Source organism: Pleurodeles waltl, chromosome 8, assembly GCF_031143425.1.
Source record: "Pleurodeles waltl isolate 20211129_DDA chromosome 8, aPleWal1.hap1.20221129, whole genome shotgun sequence".
NCBI classification, from domain to species: domain Eukaryota; kingdom Metazoa; phylum Chordata; class Amphibia; order Caudata; family Salamandridae; genus Pleurodeles; species Pleurodeles waltl.
Window position 1 is genome coordinate 195,983,485 of NC_090447.1, and position 19,945 is coordinate 196,003,429.

A 19,945-nucleotide genomic window follows, 5' to 3' on the forward strand; every position below is an offset into this window, starting at 1 on the left:
CTAGCCAGAGCAAATGAAACAGAGAATAAGAAACTCTGAAAACAGTGGAAAATACTGAGGGATGGGCAAATAGTAAAGCTGAGCAAGGGAGAGAAATGTAAGAAAAAAATTAAATTGAAGACATAAGTTGAGTAGATACAAATAGAAAAGAAAACAGGGAAGTTAAAGGAAGGCTGAAAGTAAAGACACATGAAAGGAAATAAAGAAGAGTCAAAAATTAGGATTTAAGGGTAAAAACAGGGGTGAATGAATTAATGGAAAAGTGAAAGAATGGAAGGAACATAGAAAGTATTGATAGATTAAAGAACGAATGAATGGAAGGATGAAGAATGGACAAATGGGGAAGAGTGAAAGGATGGATCAGCGAAAGAATGAGTGGATGGATCCATGAACATATTGAAGTGTGGGTGTATAAAGGATGGATGGATGGATGGATGATTAAAGGCTGAAGGTAACTCTCCTAAGAAGAGTCAGGTTTTCTCATCTCATGTGCTAGGTGTGATTAATGATATGGTTCAAGTCTAGGGGTGATTTTAAATTTCTGTCTACTGCATTGAGCATGTCTGTTGTGCTAGACTATCAACAGCACTCTTAACTTATGAAAATGGGATCCAGAGTCAGCCTTTTTAAGTGAAGACTTGGGCCCTCATTATGTGTTTGGTGGTCTTCGTGCAAGACCGCCATGCTACATTCCGCCACCATCCCGCCAGTGTTGGCAGTACAGTATCAGCCGTATTACAAGTCACAAACACCAAGCCAATGAAACACAGCCAGAAATCCAACACTGCCAGTGCCACAGACGCCGAAAGAGTGACTGTCCGTCTGCCGAACCCACCACGCCGACACCATTCCACTCGCCATATTATGAGTTACAAATCAGCACAGCGGAACATGCACAGTGTTAAAGCATTGGCGATGCGCACTACAGTGGGCTAGAAAAACACCGCTAATTGAAGGCAACACCGGATTGGACAGCTCGAATACCCCACACCTGAAACATATACACACACCACACACACTTGTTCCCTGCAATATAATACACACACCCTCATACCCCCACAAACCCTTGCGAATATCACCACGAGCCAGAGATATATGACGACAAACCACTGCACAAAGAGCAATAATTCATACGTTGCACGCACCCCACAACAATCATCCGCCCGCACTGTACCTGGCACTCATGGCACGCACCCCCACAACATGTCATGCCACAAGCACCCACACTTCACCGACAATGAGTTGCGGGTCATGGTGGACGAGATCATCATAGTAGAGCCACAACTGATGGGAGCACAAGTCCAGCAAACATCAATCGCCAGGAAAACCGCGCTATGGCAGAGGATTGTCAACAGGGGGAACGCAGTCGGCAGCTACCCACGCTCAAAGGAGGACATCAGAAAGAGATGGAATGACCTCAGGAGGAAGGTCTGTGTTATGGCATCCAGGCACAACATCGCCCTAAACAAGACTGGTGGTGGACCCCCACCCCATCTCCTCCCCTTGACCTGACAACCTGGGAGGAGAAGCTCTTGGACATCATGCATCCTGAGGGCCTGAGAGGAATCCCTGGAGGGATTGATACTGGTAAGGATCCTACACCCCACCTGAGCACTAACCACTCCAGTCCTGCATGCCTCACAAGCACCTGCCACTCCCTATCATATCACAAACCACAAGAATGCACCCCCACTATCACCCCCACATTCCTACTCCGCATACCACACCTCCTCTCCCCCACCATCCACACACCCACCCCGCACAATGCACGCTAAACCTTCACTATCTCTTCAACTCCCACTATCCAGCAGTAGGCATGCTGGATCCAAATTACACTCCGACCTCACAATGATGCACCTGCATGGACAGTCATCCCACAGCCTACCCAGACTGCTAGACAACACCACCTCACTACCAATGCCAATTATAGCAATGTCAAACAGCAAACCCACAACTACATTTGATATGACAAACATGTCCCGAAGGCCATTCATCATGCAATGTCAGCATTGCTTCAAATGTCATTGCCATCCCTGAGTAACGATTCCACCCACTGCAAGCGGAACACCATGACACTACAACAAACTTTCCATATAATAACTCTCACCGTTTCCATCCACAGCGAACACTGCTACTGCCATCCAGCAAAGGATGCCTGGGTCAGACAGCCCTCCCCAGGATGAAGGCCCCAGTGAATTTCTGGAGGACGACGAAATGCCTGGGCCATCTGGGGCGACTGGCCAGTTCACCTCCAGCAGCCCAAGCTTAGACACCCCGGATTCATGTGGTGTGGCTACAACACCACAGCTAGCCACTCCTCCCCAAACCTGTGCCTCAGGGACCATTCAATTAAAGGTGTGCCCCACAGTACATGGGCCTGAGTCAAGGGCACCCACCCCAGACAATGAATGCTTTGGTGGTACTGGGAGAGGGCACACTGTGTCAGGGACACAGGCACAGAGGGGCAGGGCTAGTGGGAGGGGATCTGTGGTCCAAGGGAGGAGACAGCAACAACATCAGACTGGCCAGGAGGCTCTCAACCAGGTCCTGGGTGCATAAAACCGAACCCAGGACAACATTGCCCAGATCCTCACTAAACTGCAGGAGACCCAGAGGCTACAGAGGGAGAACCATTAGGAGGTCATGCAGCAATGGCAGACCCACAATGCCACCATCGCCACCATAGCAAGGGTGCTGACAGAACTTGCCACCATCCAGCATCAGTCCACCTCCCACCAGCAGGCCCCTACCATAATCCAGATCACATTTGAGCCCTCCACGTCAGTGGCAACCAGTGGAATGGAGGCCCTGCCACAGGAGGGCTAAGTACTCTGATGATCCCACTCACCATGACCCCACTCATCAGCCCTTGCACTTGTATTATAAAATAAACATCTTTGAGCAAATTTTCTGTCTACATCTTTATCTACAATGAGTACAATTTGTACAGCCATCACATATGTAACAGGAAGACCATTGACCTACCAATTTATGTGACAGTGCCAGAAGGGGGAGCAATCATTTACAAGTTCTAAAGGATCCAACACTCTCTTATTTAACACCCTATTTTTGAAAAAGGTATGGGTTACAAAGAGGTGTGGACCCTTTGTATTAACCCCTTTGCTGCCAGGCCTTTTCCCCTCCTGTGCCGAGCCTTTTTTGGCTGTTTGGGGCAGCTCGCGCCTAGGCCCTCATTACTTTTTGTTCACATAGGCTACCCACACCAAATTTGTGTCCTTTTTTTCCAACATCCTAGGGATTCTAGAGGTACCTAGACTTTGTGGGTTCCCCTGAAGGAGACCAAGAAATTAGCCAAAGTACAGCAAACATTTTGTTTTTTTCAAAAGCTAAACATTTCTGAAAAGTAGATAACATTCTGAATTCAGCAAGGGGTCATTTGTGTAGATCCTACAAATGTTTCCTACAGAAAATACCAGCAGAAATAAAAGAATATCGAAATTGAGGTAAAAAAAACTGCAATTTTTCTCCACGTTTTACTCTGTAACTTTTTCCTGAGATGTCAGATTCTTTAAAGCAATATACCATTACTTCAGCTGGACTCTTCTGGTTGCAGGAATATAGAGGGCTTGCAGGTTCATCAAGAACCCCAGGTACCCAGAGCCAATAAATGAGCCGCACCTTGCAATGGGTTTTCATTCTTTACCGGGCATACAACAATTCATTTGCTGAAATATAAAAAGTGAAAAATAGGTATCAAGAAAACCTTTGTATTTGCAAAATGGCCAGAACATAAGGTATTGAGAAGCAGTGGTTATTTGCACATCTCTGAATCCGGGGTGCCCATACTAGCATGTGAATTACAGGGCAGTTCTCAAATAGACGTCTTTTTTACAGACTGTCTTACATTTGGAAGGAAAAAATGTAGAGAAAGACAAGGGGCAATGACACTTGTTTTGCTATTCTGTGTTCCCCCATGTCTCCTGATACAAATGGTACCTCACTTGCGTGGGTAGGCCTAGCACCCACGACAGGAACTGCCCCAAAACACAACGTGGACACATCACATTTTCACAAAGAAAACAGAGCTGTTTTTTGCAAAGTGCCTAGCTGTGGATTTTGGCCTCTAGCTCAGCCGGCACCTAGGGAAACCTAGCAAACCTGCGCAGTTTTACAAACTAGACACCTAGGGGAATCCAGATGGGGTGACTTGTAGGGCTCTGACCAGGTTCTGTTACCCAGAATCCTTTGCAAACCTCAAAGTTTGGCCAAAAAAACACTTTTTGCTCTCATTTCGGTGACAGAAAGTTCTGGAATCAGAGAGGAGCCACAAATTTCCTTCCACCCAGCGTTCCCTCAAGTCTCCCGATAAAAATGGCACCTCACTTGTGGTGGTAGGCCTAGCGCCTGCAACAAGAAAAGACCGAAAACACAACGTGGACACATCACATTTTCACAAAGAAAACAGAGCTGTTTTTTGCAAAGTGCCTAGCTGTGGATTTTGGCCTCTAGCTCAGCCGGCACCTGGGGAAACCTGGCAAACCTGTGCAGTTTTGAAAACTAGACACCTAGGGGAATCCAAGATGAAGTGACTTGTGGGGCTCTGACTAGGTTCTGTTACCCAGAATCCTTAGCAAACCTCAAACTTTGGCCAAAAAAACACTTTTTTCTCTCATTTCGGTGACAGAAGGTTCTGGAATCAGAGAGGAGACACAAATTTCCTTCCACCCAGCATTTCCCCAAGTCTCCCTATTAAAATGGTACCTCACTTGTGGGGGTAGGCCTAGCGCCCTTGACAGCGAAAGCCCCAAAACACAACATGGACACATCACATTTTCACAAAGAAAACAGAGCTGTTTTTTAAAAAGTGCCTAGCTGTGGATTTTGGCCTCTAGCTCAGCCGGCACCTAGGGAAACCTAGCAAACCTGCGCAGTTATGAAAACTAGACACCTAGGGGAATCCAAGATGGGGTGACTTGTGGGGCTCTGACCAGGTTCTGTTACCCAGAATCCTTTGCAAACTTCAAAATTTGGCCAAATAAACACTTTTTCCTCTCATTTCGGTGACAGAAAGTTCTGGAATCAGAGAGGAGCCACAAATTTCCTTCCACCCAGCGTTTCCCCAAGTCTCCCGATAAAAATGGTACCTCACTTTTGTGGGTGGGCCTACTCCCCATGAAAGGAAATACCCCAAAACACTATCTGGACACATCAAAATTATGAAATACAAAACTACCTGTCTTTGCGGGGGGCACCTGCGTTTTTGGTCCCTCTGCTCAGCAGCCTTCTAGGGAAACCTCCCAAACCCAGACATTTCTGAAAACTAGACACCCGAGGGAGTCCAGTGAGGTGTGACTTGCGTGGATACCCCAATGTTTTCTTACCCAAAATCCTAAGCAAACCTCAAATTTAGCTAAAAAAATCAAATTTTTCCCACATTTCTGTGTGGGATCACCGCACTGGGACAAATTTCATACCACCCAATGTTCCCCTCAGTCTCCCGGTAAAAATTATATCTCATTTGTGTAGGTGGGCCAAGTGCTTGTGAAAGGGAAGAGCGAAAAACATGGCAATATTGAGGGGGAATAAAAGGGGGTTCAAAAGGGCAGTTTGCAAAAAAACATTTTTAGGCTGACAAGTGCAGCAGAATTTTTATCGGTATAGATGAGACAATGCTGGGTGGTAGGAATTTTGTGGATTCCTGCAGATTCCGGAAGGTTCCATCACAAAAAAGTGGGAAAAATGTGTGATTTCCAGCAAAGTTGGAGGTTTGCAGGGCATTGTGGGTACAAAAATGGTGCGGGTGCAAGTGAAACACCATCCTGGAATCACCCAGATGTTTAGTTTTCAGATGTGTCTAGGTCTTGTGGATTTTTCTACATGGCAGCATCCCAAAGTCCATAAAGTGCAGCCCTCACCATTCCAAGTGGACGATTTTGAGAGTTAGCCAAGCTCTCATGGCCCAAATGTAAATCCAAAACCCAAAATAATCAAAAGTCTTCTTGCTTGCTGTGGGATAAGATGTTTTAGAGTGCGGGGAGAGCTGAAAGACTGTTACTCCCTTCAGTTGGGGTGGGGCCTAACCAGGCCCATACTGGTTGGTAGCCACCACCCCAATATTTTTTTTTTTAATTCACTGGCATCTAGTAGACCTTCTGCCCCCCTAGGGTGTGGATCAGGGATAATTGCCCCATCTGCCCAGAGATGGCATACCCCCACCCTCTTAATTTTGAAAAAAAACTTCCCTGGTCTCTTTTGGGCTTTCTGCCCCCCACCCCTTGGGGGCAGATGGGCCTTCCAAAAATAGGCCCATCTGCCCCCAAGTGGGGGGCAGATATGGCCAACAGTAATGTGCCCCCATGGGGAGCGATCCTTACCCAAGGGGCTGCCCCCCTAAAGAAAACGCACGCATACACACACACCAATCCCTGGTGCCTAAGTGTTCCTGCCACCCTTGGGGGCAGATTGGCCTAACAAAAATCTGCTGATCTGCCCCCCAGGGGGGCAGAAATGGTCTAAACACAATTTGCCCCCAGGGTAGCGACCCTTGCCTAAGGGGTTGCTTCCCACCTCTGATTTTTATTTTATTTTTTATCCCTGGTGCCTAGAGGTTTCTGCCACCCCTGGGGGCAGATCGGCCTAATAACAATAGGCCGATCTGCCCCCGGGGGGCAGAAATGGCCTAAAATAAATTTGCCCTCCCCTCCCCCGGGGAGTGACCCTTGCCTAAGGGGTCGCTCCCCTTGCGTGAAATTGGCGCAAAAAAAAAGATCCCCGGTGCCTAGTGGTTTCGGCCTAACAAAAATCAGCCGATCTGCCCTGAGGGGGTCAGAAATGGTCTAAATACAATTTGCGCCCCAGGGGAGCGACCCTTGCCTAAGGTGTTGCTCCCCACCTCTAAAAAACAAACAAAAAAAAATCCTGGGCACCTAGAGGTTTCTGCCCCAGGGGCAAATCGGCCTAATAACAATAGGCCGATCTGCCCCCATGGGTCAGAAATGGCCTAAAACAAATTCCCCCCCCCCCCGGGAGTGACCCTTGCCTAAGGGGTCGCTCCCCTTGCGTGAAAGTGGTGCGAAAAAAAAGATCCCCGGTGCCTAGTGGTTTCTGCCCCCCTTGGGGGCAGATTGGCCTCACAAAAATAGGCCGATCTGCCCCCAAGGGGAGCAGAAATGGTCTAAATACAATTTGCCCCCCAGGGGAGCAACCCTTGCCTAAGGGGTCGCGCCCCACCTCTAAAAAACAACATCAACAAAAAACCCTAAAAAGAATTTGCACTGGCGCCCAGACATTTCTGCCCCCCGGGTGGCAGATCAGCCTAATAACAATAGGCCGATCTGCCCCCAGAGGGGCAGAAATTGCCTAAAATTAATTTGCCCCCTCCCCCGGGGAGCGACCCTTGCCTAAGGGGGTCGCTCCCCTTGCGTGAAATTGGTGCAAAAAAAAAAAAGACCCCCAGTGCCTAGTGGTTTCTGCCACAAAAATCGGCCGATCTGCCCCCACGGGGAGCAGAAATGGTCTAAATACAATTTCCCCCCCAGGGGAGCGACCCTTGCCTAAGGGGTCGCTCCCCATCTATAAAAAACCAACCAACGAAAAAAAAAAAAAAATGCCCTGGTGCCTAGAGGTTTCTGCCCCCCCTGGGGGCAGATCGGCCTAATAACAATAGGCCGACTTGCCCCAAGGGGGGGCAGAAATGGCCTAAAATAAATTCCACCCCCCCCCCGGGGAGCGACCCTTGCCTAAGGGGTCGCTCCCCTTCCGTGAATTTGGCGTAAAAAAAAAACTCCCTGGTGTCTAGTGGTTTCTGGCCTTATAAAAATAGGCCGATCTGCCCACAAGGGGGGCAGAAGTGGCCTGAACATAATTTGCCCCCTAGGGAGCCACGCTTGCCTGAGGGGTCGCTCCCCGATTCTAAATAAAAAAATAAAAAAAATTATCCCTGGCGCCTAGTGGTTTCTGCCCCCACCGGGGGCAGATCGGCCTAACAACAATAGGCCAATCTGCCCCCAGGGGGAGCAGAAAAGGCCTTGAAAAAACTTGCCCCCCTGGGGAGCGACCCTTGCCCAAGGGGTCACTCCGTCCATGCCAGTTTCTTTTGAAAAAAGAAATCCCTGGTGTCTAGTGGGTATTTCAAAAGCTGGATCGCTTTACAATCCTGCTTTTGAAATGCTCTGAGAGACTTCAAAGGGAAGGAAATTCCTTTCCTTCCCTTTGAAGCCTCTCAGGGCCCCCATCACATGATCGGAAGAGAAATGCAAAAGGCATTTCTCTTCCGATCTGGGTAAGTGGCCTCTGATGAGGTCAGCGCGCAAATGCGCGCTGACATCATCAGACGTCACTGAGGGGGTCAGAGGGGGTCGGGGTGGAAGGGCTTCCCCTTCCATCCCTGCCTTGGGGGGGTGAGAGGGAAGCCCACAGAGGGAGCGCTAGTGCTCCCCTCTGAGCTCAGTGCCGAGGTTACGTCCTCGGGCACATGAGCACTGTGCCGGTGGAAGTAACCATTACGTCCCTGGCACAGAAGGGTTTAACCTTGGAAAGGTATAGTTCATCAACAAACAGTTGGTAAACCCATTTTGCAAAAGGATTAGTCCATAATTTCACATCAGAATTCGAGTTAGAGTATCCAAGCCAAATTTATGATTCAAGACGGTTTTATTTCCAGGTCCATTATTATAAGATACAAAACATCACTATGTTGCACATGGACACGAAGCAAGTGCCAACACGTATTTTGCCCCTAGTGGTTCATAAACCTGGGGCTTTCTCAAGGCTGAAAGAATGCAAAAACAGAAAAATGATAAGCATGTTCCATATATAACAAAAAATTCAAAAATAATGGAAAAATGTGACCCAAGTAAAGAGGAAATGAAAACCAATCCTCAGTGCCACAGCGCTGATAAACAGCCATCTCAGAGGTGTGAAAATCTACTTGCAGATGTGACATTACTTAAAATATTAAAGCAAGACAAGTCTAGATGAAGAGTGCTAGTAGATGGGTAACCGAGCACTAAAAGATGGAAAGAGAGTCACCGAAGTGGAAACCAGAGAGAAGAAAATTAAAGAATTGTAGTGACTTTCAGAAATAATTAACACAATATTGCATTCAGGTGCCGAGGTAGCGGATACCACTAGAGTTTGGCCCATATTAATAAGGGAATTTTACTTATATAGTGGTGAATAAAGAACAGTGGCCCACGTGAAGCAGTATGCCGTTACATGTGGCCATGCATAAAGCCACCCATTTTAAATAACAGCAGAAACATACCGTACCAATTCAAATATTTATTAAATCAATTCTTTGAAGAGCTTCTTGGTCATATTACATCAGAGAAAAAGTCTGCATCAAATAAGTATGTATATGAACAATACAATGTTCAAAGTCCTATTGTGCCATTCACTTGGCAAAAACTTCTATCACAGATATGAGTCAAAAAGTGACTCTATATACACAGAAACAATATACAAATATAATATACAGAACCAATTTCCTTTTATTTACTGGATAGAACCTTCTTTACTAATTTCAACCTCACCTCCATTTGGTCAGTGACATCAATAGGAAAAGTTCATCTTGAGTATCAAGTTGTAAGCTTTAAATCATCAAGTATAACATAATCAAGAACTAGAAATCTATATTATCATCTTGTATCCTGAGAAACATTCTTCAAGTAATATTATGTAACAAAGATCAATTAAAACATATCTAGCCCTCATTTTAGGGTAATCCCCTGCTGTATAGCACATTCACTATTGAAAGTAGGTAAACAATCAATTGAGCGCAGAGCGTATTCTGTTTGAAAAGTTACACAAAAAAATTGTAAGGAAGACGATTGTAAGAGGACAATTGTAAAAAACAATTGTAATCAAAACTTACTGAGTTAGACAATATCTCGTATTCATTGAGGTCAAGGGACAAATCCCTACGTCTAAACTGGCCCACTTTTGATCCAGCATTTTTGTCCAGGGCCATTTTTATTTCAGCTGGAACACTAGTCCTATTTTGATTACTACTTGTGGAGCCCGCGGAAAGGGACGAAAGAATCAAGGGGCGGTCATCTTAACATCATGGGCGTATATTGGAAGAACACAAATCTATTGTGAGCTTCATATACAAATCTTCTTGTTAAACGACTGCGCTGCTCAAAAATAAGCCATGTCTAACCGCGTCAAAGCGAATAATAAGTGAACTTTCACGCTGTCTTAGTTTCAGTTCCAGGTCCCCTCCTCGTGGGTGATGTTTTATTTTCAGGAGACCACAGAAGAAGTGTGGAAGGTGTGGCGGTACAAAGGACTCTGACCCGTTTTACGTCATGATACGTCATGGGCGTATATTGGAAGAACACAAATCTATTGTGAGCTTCATATACAAATCTTCTTGTTAAACGACTGCGCTGCTCAAAAATAGCGGTCGCAACGTTGGAATCAACATATGAGGCTGCTGAATTTTAAAGCGGGTATTCCGATTTGGTATCCGCCACTTACAATGTGGAAGTCCTACTACAGTTTCAATTAGCTTAAAATGGAAATGCACCGCAGAAGGAGCAGCCATCTTAAAGAATGTACAGAAATACAGCCAATAAACTATAATAGGGATAAAGACGAAGAGGTCAACAGCATAGAGGGGGCAAGAATTATGGAGTATGGTCTAAGATTGTGGGACCAATACACCACCCTAATTTTCTCCCTGAATTAACCAACCAGAACACAAAGGAAGTCAGCACATCACCAAACATTGGGCAGATAACACAACTAGTCTAAAAACGATCTAGTCCACTTTTTGGCTAATGAGGGACCATAAAACTAAGGTGAGGAAGCAGTATATTAAGGAAGTGACTGGGGAGAATAAGAGTGCGCAGAATATAATTAATCATTCCAAATTACAGTGCCATCAAAAAAAGTTTTGAAAGCCTGGAATTGCTCACTCACCTTAAGGTATTCAAAATGTATAATTAGCCAAAGTCATCTATGTGCATCTTGTTATGTTCTAATGACATGAATAACATCTTAAAGATAGAACAATTCCAAAGTAGCATATACATATTTGTTAATAATCAGTGTAACCAGTAATGCCATTCCACATCCTTGTTTAAGCCATGTCTAACCGCGTCAAAGCGAATAATAAGTGAACTTTCACGCTGTCTTAGTTTCAGTTCCAGGTCCCCTCCTCGTGGGTGATGTTTTATTTTCAGGAGACCACAGAAGAAGTGTGGAAGGCGTGGCGGTACAAAGGACTCTGACCCGTTTTAGGGGTGAACCCGAAAAGGGTGTTTATTTGATTGTATCTCAAGATTAGGGAAAAAAATGAAAAAAGAAAAGAAAATTGTCCTTGTTGTTGGAGTTGTCTTCAGTAGGGCCTTCTTGCTTTAACGGTTTTCTCGTCCCTTCTCATCTAGGTTGTGGTGGACTCCGGGCCACGCTTTTCCTCTTTGTCACTCTCGCGCAGGTTTCCCGGGAAAAGAAGAAGACAGGAACAGGACAATGGGTAAGTGGTGTTATATCTGAGGTTTTAGGGTGAGATTAGTACGTCCGGGAAAGGGTGTGAGGGAGAACTACAGAGGCCCGTGGGTTAGGTTGTGTAGGCATAGGTTAAACTCTTGTGAGGCTGTGACAGGGGATTTTAGGGTTGCGTGGTGTCACACGGCTCCTGGTGCTCAGCCCCCTCTGTCCCGCCTTCGTGCTCCGCCCCTGGTGCCTCTTTTGTATCCAGCCCCTCCCTTTCCCCCCCTTAGTGTTGCTCCCTGTATGCAGGTGCCCCTTCAACAGGGTCCGTACCTTGTTAAGCCACGACCCTCCTGGGTCGTGGCGGGGCTTGTCTTCTTTCCTCGCATCTCTCTCATCTTTCGCGTCTCTCTCCTCTCTCGTCTCTCTCCTGGTTCGCGGCTCCCTCCTTACTCGCGTCTTTTCCTTCTCTCGCGTCTCTCTCTCCTCCCTTGTCTCTCTCCTGGTTCGCGGCTTCCTCCTTCCTTGCGATTCCGTCCGGGTTCGCGGCCCCTTCCACTTTGACCCTCGCGGACTGGAAATCCGGTCCCGGTCATTCGTCCGGCCGCCACGCGTCTCCATGGAGACGCGAGAGGGAATAGGAGGAGGTACGCGGAAGGCGCCACTCCGTCGAGGCCGTAGATGAGGACGATGAGACCCGTCTACACTCCCCATCCCAAAAGCGGGACTGGTAGAGGACCGTAGAGTCCGGACAGCGGGAGAGGAAATCAGCAGGGCATTGACGGGTTCCAGAAATGTGGCGGACCTGAAAGGTAAAAGGCTGGAGTTCAAGGAACCAACGCAAAACCCTCGAATTAGTGTCCTTATGGGAGGCCAGCCAGGTCAAAGGGGCATGATCGGTGTAGAGGACAAAAGGTCTACCTAAAAGGTAATATTGTAAACATTCAACGGCCCACTTAATGGCCAGGCATTCCTTCTCGATGGTAGGATAGTGCACTTCTCTCAGGAGGAGTTTGCGACTAATGTACACAATAGGGTGATCATGACCCATCTCGTCGGGCTGGGCTAAAACGGCCCCAAGGCCGATGTTGGAGGCATCCGTGTAGAGGTGGAAGGGTTTCGAAAAATCCGGACACCGCAAAACGGGTTCTGTGGTAAGGGAATCTCTGAGCGCGTGGAATCCACGAATCTGAGAGGCTGAAAAAAAGGGGCAGTTTGGTAGGAACATGGTTCTTTAAAAGGTCAGTGAGAGGGGCTGCAATGGTGGAGTATTGGGGAATAAATCTGCGGTAGTCTCCTACCAGCCCTAAAAAGGAGCGAAGTTCTTTCTTGGTTTTGGGAATGGGTATCTGGGTCATCGCTTCAACCTTATCTTTTTGGGGACGTAAGACTCCTTTTCCAATAATGGATCCGAGGTAAACTATCTGAGTTTGACCGAGAACACATTTTTTGGGATTTGCTGTTAGGCCGGCCCTCGCTAATGAATGAAACACTTTTTCTAGATGTTGTAAGTGTTCGGGCCAGGAATTACTAAAGATGACAATATCATTGAGGTATGCGCCGCAAATGCTTGGAATGGTCGTAAGAGCTGGTCCATTAAGCGCTGGAATGTGGCAGGTGCCCCATGAAGGCCAAAGGGAAGAACAGTGAAATGATATAGACCGGATCGGGTTGCAAAGGCTGTCTTCTCTTTGTCAGTCGGGGCCAAGGGAATCTGCCAATAGCCTTTCGTGAGGTCAATGGTAGACATCTACCGGGCTTCCCCTAGTTTTTCCAATACCTCGTCCACCCGGGGAATAGGATATGTGTCGAATAAGGATATCTCGTTTAGCTTCCTGAAGTCGATACAAAACCGGATGGACCCGTCCGGTTTTGGAACCAGAACGATTGGGGAACACCAAGGGTTGGTGGAGGGTTCGATAACCTTTAACGATAACATTTTCGTTATTTCTTCCTCGATTATATGTTTCCTTGCCTCAGGGATCCGATATGGCTGTAGGCGTATAGTCTGGCCTTCCGGTGTTCTAATATGGTGTTGAACCCGGGACGTCCGACCGGGGGTCTCTGAGAAGAACTCAGAGTGCTGTTGTAGCAGCATATATAATTTGTTTTTTTTCTCTTTGGACAGGGACTCGTTGATATAGGGGTTTTGGTTTAGTTCTGGTGTTGGCGTGGGTTACAGGTTAAGTTCTACCTCCGTCTCTGGTGTTATAAGACAGCCAATAGCCGGGAGGTTAGGGGCGAACTCAGGTTTTTCCCATTTTTTTAGAAGATTTATGTGATAGATTTGAGTTCGTTTTGGATGGTCATTAATTTCTATCAGATAGGTGACGGGAGTAACCGCTTTTATTACCCGATAAGGACCTTGCCATTTAGCCAGTAGTTTGTGTTCAGAGGTGGGTCTCATTATTAGGACTTGGTCGTTGGGTTGTAGAACCCGTAGTTTGGTGCCCTGATCATAATACAATTTTTGGGTTTCTTGTGCTTTTTCTAAATGGTATCGGACGTCTTCCCAAACTGTTTGTAGTTGTGCTTTTAGCTTGTGAATGTATTCTAGAAGGGGTTTTTCTTCCATGGTGTCGAACTTTCTGTACCGCCTGGGACCTTATCCCACTTCTGACACCACTGTGGAAGGCGTGGCAGTACAAAGGACTCTGACCCGTTTTAGGGGTGAACCCGAAAAGGGTGTTTATTTGATTGTATCTCAAGATTAGGGAAAAAAATGAAAAAAGAAAAGAAAATTGTCCTTGTTGTTGGAGTTGTCTTCAGTAGGGCCTTCTTGCTTTAACGGTTTTCTCGTCCCTTCTCATCTAGGTTGTGGTGGACTCCGGGTCACGCTTTTCCTCTTTGTCACTCTCTCGCAGGTTTCCCGGGAAAAGAAGAAGACAGGAACAGGACAATGGGTAAGTGGTGTTATATCTGAGGTTTTAGGGTGAGATTAGTACGTCCGGGAAAGGGTGTGAGGGAGAACTACAGAGGCCCGTGGGTTAGGGTGTGTAGGCATAGGTTAAACTCTTGTGAGGCTGTGACAGGGGATTTTAGGGTTGCGTGGTGTCACACGGCTCCTGGTGCTCAGCCCCCTCTGTCCCGCCTTCGTGCTCCGCCCCTGGTGCCTCTTTTGTATCCAGCCCCTCCCTTTCCCCCCCCTTAGTGTTGCTCCCTGTATGCAGGTGCCCCTTCAACAGGGTCCGTACCTTGTTAAGCCACGACCCTCCTGGGTCGTGGCGGGGCGTGTCTTCTTTCCTCGCATCTCTCTCATCTTTCGCGTCTCTCTCCTCTCTCCTCTCTCTACTGGTTCGCGGCTCCCTCCTTACTCGCGTCTTTTCCTTCTCTCGCGTCTCTCTCTCCTCCCTTGTCTCTCTCCTGGTTCGCGGCTTTCTCCTTCCTTGCGATTCCGTCCGGGTTCGCGGCCCCTTCCACTTTGACCCTTGAGGACCGGAAATCCGGTCCCGGTCATTCGCCCGGCCGCCACGCGTCTCCATGGAGACACGAGAGGGAATAGGAGGAGGTACGCGGAAGGCGCCACTCCGTCGAGGCCGTAGATGAGGGCGATGAGACCCGTCTACACTCCCCATCCCAAGAGCGGGACTGGTAGAGGACCGTAGAGTCCGGACAGCGGGAGAGGAAATCAGAAGGGCATTGACGGGTTCCAGAAATGTGGCGGACCTGAAAGGTAAAAGGCTGGAGTTCAAGGAACCAACGCAAAACCCTCGAATTAGTGTCCTTATGGGAGGCCAGCCAGGTCAAAGGGGCATGATCGGTGTAGAGGACAAAAGGTCTACCTAAAAGGTAATATTGCAAACATTCAACGGCCCACTTAATGGCCAGGCATTCCTTCTCGATGGTAGGATAGTGCACTTCTCTCAGGAGGAGTTTGCGACTAATGTACACAATAGGGTGATCATGACCCATCTCGTCGGGCTGGGCTAAAACGGCCCCAAGGCCGATGTTGGAGGCATCCGTGAAGAGGTGGAAGGGTTTAGAAAAATCCGGACACCGCAAAACGGGTTCTGTGGTAAGGGAATCTCTGAGCGCGTGGAATCCACGAATCTGAGAGGCTGAAAAAAAGGGGCAGTTTGGTAGGAACATGGTTCTTTAAAAGGTCAGTGAGAGGGGCTGCAATGGTGGAGTATTGGAGAATAAATCTGCGGTAGTCTCCTACCAGCCCTAAAAAGGAGCGAAGTTCTTTCTTGGTTTTGGGAATGGGTATCTGGGTCATCGCTTCAACCTTATCTTTTTGGGGACGTAAGACTCCTTTTCCAATAATGTATCCGAGGTAAACTATCTGAGTTTGACTGAGAACACATTTTTTGCGATTTGCTGTTAGGCCGGCCCTCGCTAATGAATGAAACACTTTTTCTAGATGTTGTAAGTGTTCGGGCCAGGAATTACTAAAGATGACAATATCATCGAGGTATGCGCCGCGAATGCTTGGAATGGTCGTAAGAGCTGGTCCATTAAGCGCTGGAATGTGGCAGGTTCCCCATGAAGGCCAAAGGGAAGAACAGTGAAATGATATAGACCGGATCGGGTTGCAAAGGCTGTCTTCTCTTTGTCAGTCGGGGCCATGGGAATCTGCCAATAGCCTTTCGTGAGGTCAATGGTAGACATCTACCGGGCTTCCCCTAGTTTTTCCAATACCTCGTCCACCCGGGGAATAGGATATGTGTCGAATAAGGATATCTCGTTTAGCTTCCTGAAGTCGATACAAAACCGGATGGACCCGTCCGGTTTTGGAACCAGAACGATTGGGGAACACCAAGGGTTGGTGGAGGGTTCGATAACCTTTAAGGATAACATTTTAGTTATTTCTTCCTCGATTATATGTTTCCTTGCCTCAGGGATCCGGTATGGCTGTAGGCGTATAGTCTGGCCTTCCGGTGTTCTAATATGGTGTTGAACCAGGGACGTCCGACCGGGGGTCTCTGAGAAGAACTCAGAGTGCTGTTGTAGCAGCATATATAATTTGTTTTTTTTCTCTTTGGACAGGGACTCGTTGATATAGGGGTTTTGGTTTAGTTCTGGTGTTGGCGTGGGTTACAGGTTAAGTTCTACCTCCGTCTCTGGTGTTATAAGACAGCCAATAGCCGGGAGGTTAGGGGCGAACTCAGGTTTTTCCCATTTTTTTAGAAGATTTATGTGATAGATTTGAGTTCGTTTTGGATGGTCATTAATTTCTATCAGATAGGTGACGGGAGTAACCGCTTTTATTACCCGATAAGGACTTTGCCATTTAGCCAGTAGTTTGTGTTCAGAGGTGGGTCTCATTATTAGGACTTGGTCATTGGGTTGTAGAACCCGTAGTTTGGTGCCCTGATCATAATACGTTTTTTGGGTTTCTTGTGCTTTTTCTAAATGGTATCGGACGTCTTCCCAAACTGTTTGTAGTTGTGCTTTTAGCTTGTGAATGTATTCTAGAAGGGGTTTTTCTTCCATGGTGTCGAACTTTCTGTACCGCCTGGGACCTTATCCCACTTCTGACACCACTGTGGAAGGCGTGGCAGTACAAAGGACTGTGACCCGTTTTAGGGGTGAACCCGAAAAGGGTGTTTATTTGATTGTATCTCAAGATTAGGGGAAAAAATGAAAAAAGAAAAGAAAATTGTCCTTGTTGTTGGAGTTGTCTTCAGTAGGGCCTTCTTGCTTTAACGGTTTTCTCGTCCCTTCTCATCTAGGTTGTGGTGGACTCCGGGTCACGCTTTTCCTCTTTGTCACTCTCTCGCAGGTTTCCCGGGAAAAGAAGAAGACAGGAACAGGACAATGGGTAAGTGGTGTTATATCTGAGGTTTTAGGGTGAGATTAGTACGTCCGGGAAAGGGTGTGAGGGAGAACTACAGAGGCCCGTGGGTTAGGGTGTGTAGGCATAGGTTAAACTCTTGTGAGGCAGGGGATTTTAGGGTTGCGTGGTGTCACACGGCTCCTGGTGCTCAGCCCCCTCTGTCCCGCCTTCGTGCTCCGCCCCTGGTGCCTCTTTTCTATCCAGCCCCTCCCTTCCCCCCCCTTAGTGTTGCTCCCTGTATGCAGGTGCCCCTTCAACAGGGTCCGTACCTTGTTAAGCCACGACCCTCCTGGGTCGTGGCGGGGCTTGTCTTCTTTCCTCGCGTCTCTCTCCTCTTTCGTGTCTCTCTCTCCTCTCTCGTCTCTCTCCTGGTTCGCGGCTCCCTCCTTAGTCGCGTCTTTTCCTTCTCTGGCGTCTCTCTCTCCTCCCTTGTCTCTCTCCTGGTTCGCGGCTTCCTCCTTCCTTGCGATTCCGTCCGGGTTCGTGGCCCCTTCCACTTTGACTCTCGCGGACCGGAAATCCGGTCCCGGTCATTCGTCCGGCCGCCACGGGTCTCCATGGAGACGCGAGAGGGAATAGGAGGAGGTACGCGGAAGGCGCCACTCCGTCGAGGCCGTAGACGAGGGCGATGAGACCCGTCTACAAGAAGAAAGTTCTGTTGTCAGGATGGCACAATATAAAGGGGGTCATTCTGACCCCGGCGGGCGGCGGTTGCCGCCCGCCTGGAGGGAACCGCCATTTGGCCGCCCCGCGGTCAAAAGAACGCTGGGGCCATTCCAACTTTCCCGCTGGGCCGGCGGGCGCTACCTAAGGTTGCGCCCGCCGGCCCAGCGGGAAAGGGGCCTGCAACACTGAAGCTGGCTCCGAATGGAGCCGGCGGTGTTGCAGGTGTGCGACGGGTGCAGTTGCACCCGTCGCGCTTTTCACTGTCTGCTAGGCAGACTGTGAAAAGCAGGCTGGGGCCCTGTTAGGGGGCCCCTGCACTTCCCATGCCATTGGCATGGGCTGTGCAGGGGCCCCCAGGGGCCCCAGGACACCCATTCCCCCCATCCTGTTCCTGGCAGTAAAAACCGCCAGAAACAGGCTGGCGGGAAGGGGGTCAGAATCCCCATGGCGGCGCTGCTTGCAGCGCCGCCATGGCGGATTCGCCCAGCCGGGGGAAATCCGGCGGGAAACCGCCGGACCCGGTTTTCTGACCACGGCTTTACCGCCACGGTCAGAATGGGCAAGGAAGTACCGCCAGCCTCTTGGCGGTGCTTCCGTCACCCGCGGCCGTGGCGGTCTATGACCGCCAGGGTCGGAATGAGGGCCAAAGTTTTCAACCAGTGGGAAATGAACAGTGTCTTTTTGTATATTCCGGAATTGTTCTTGTATCCTATGTTTTAGTGATCTAATCGTGCTCCCGATGTAATATTTGTCACATGGGCAAACCATAAGGTAGACTACATTAATGCTTTCACAATTAACGAAGTCCTGTATTGTGAAGTTCTGATTGTTGATAGTTATTTGTTTTGTTTTTGACACACCGAGTTTGCAGATGGAACAATTAGCGCAAGTATGAAAACCGGAAACTGGTTGGAAGAAATGTTGTAATGTTTGTTTATCATGAAGAAAGGAGGGGCAAAGTTTATCCCTAAGGTTCGGTGCCCTTTTAAAACACATTTGAGGCGATGGTGATAAGTCTTTTGAAATGGAAGGGTTTGTTATGAGTAAGAACCAATGTTTTTCTAACAGTTTGCAAAATATCGATGACCATTGTTGTATTTAGTAATAAAGTGAATAGTTGTATTAGTTTCAGAGGACTTAGGCCCTCATTACAACTTCGGCGGTCTTTCAAAAAGATCGCTGAAGCTGCGGGCGCCAGTATACCACCAGTGCTGGCGGTATATCTGGCTCCCTATTATGACTTTTCCGCTGGGCCAGCGGATGGTAACAGTGTTTCTGTCCGCAGGCCCAGCGGAAAAGTCACATCAACATTGCAGCTGGCTCATAATAGAGCTGATGGCATTGTTGATGTCAACAGGCGTAGCTGCACCTGTCACCCATTTCACTGCCCAAAATTCAGGCAGTGAAATGCGCGATGGGGTTGTGTCTGGGGGGCCCTGCACTGCCCATGCAAAGTGCAGGGGCACCCCAAGTCCCCCTTACTGCCAGCCTTTCCATGGCGGTGTTTACCACCGTGGACAGGCTGGCGGTTGGGGATTATGACTGCCAGGCAGAAGCCTGGCAGTATGTTGGAGGGGCCATCGGTATGGCCGTGGCTAATGCGCCACAGTCATAATAGCTGGCGGAACACCGCTAGCCTGTTGGCGGTGTTACCGCCAGCTTACCGCCGGCCGCCAGGGTCATAATGAGGCCCTTAGTATTGTAAAGGATGTTTTTTCGATCAATCTTAGCAACATAGTCTTGTATTTGATTGAGCCTTGATGGATGGTAGCCCCTCTTAGTTAGTCTTTGTGAGATTTCCAAAGCTTGTTTCTCATATTCTTCCAGATTACTGCAATTCTGTCTGGCCCGTCTAAATCCTCCAGCGGGTATATTGATTATTGTATTGTAAGAATGGCAGCTAGATGCATGAAGGATAGAGTTGATGACTGTTGGTTTGCGATGGAGGCGGGTATGGAGTTAATTTTGTTCAATATAAAGGGGGTGATTCTGAGACTGACGGGCGGCGGAGGCCGCCCTCCAGTCTTCCCCCGACAAAATACCGCTCCACGGTCGCAAGACCGCTGAGGGTATTTTGAGATTTGCCCTGGGCTGGCGGGC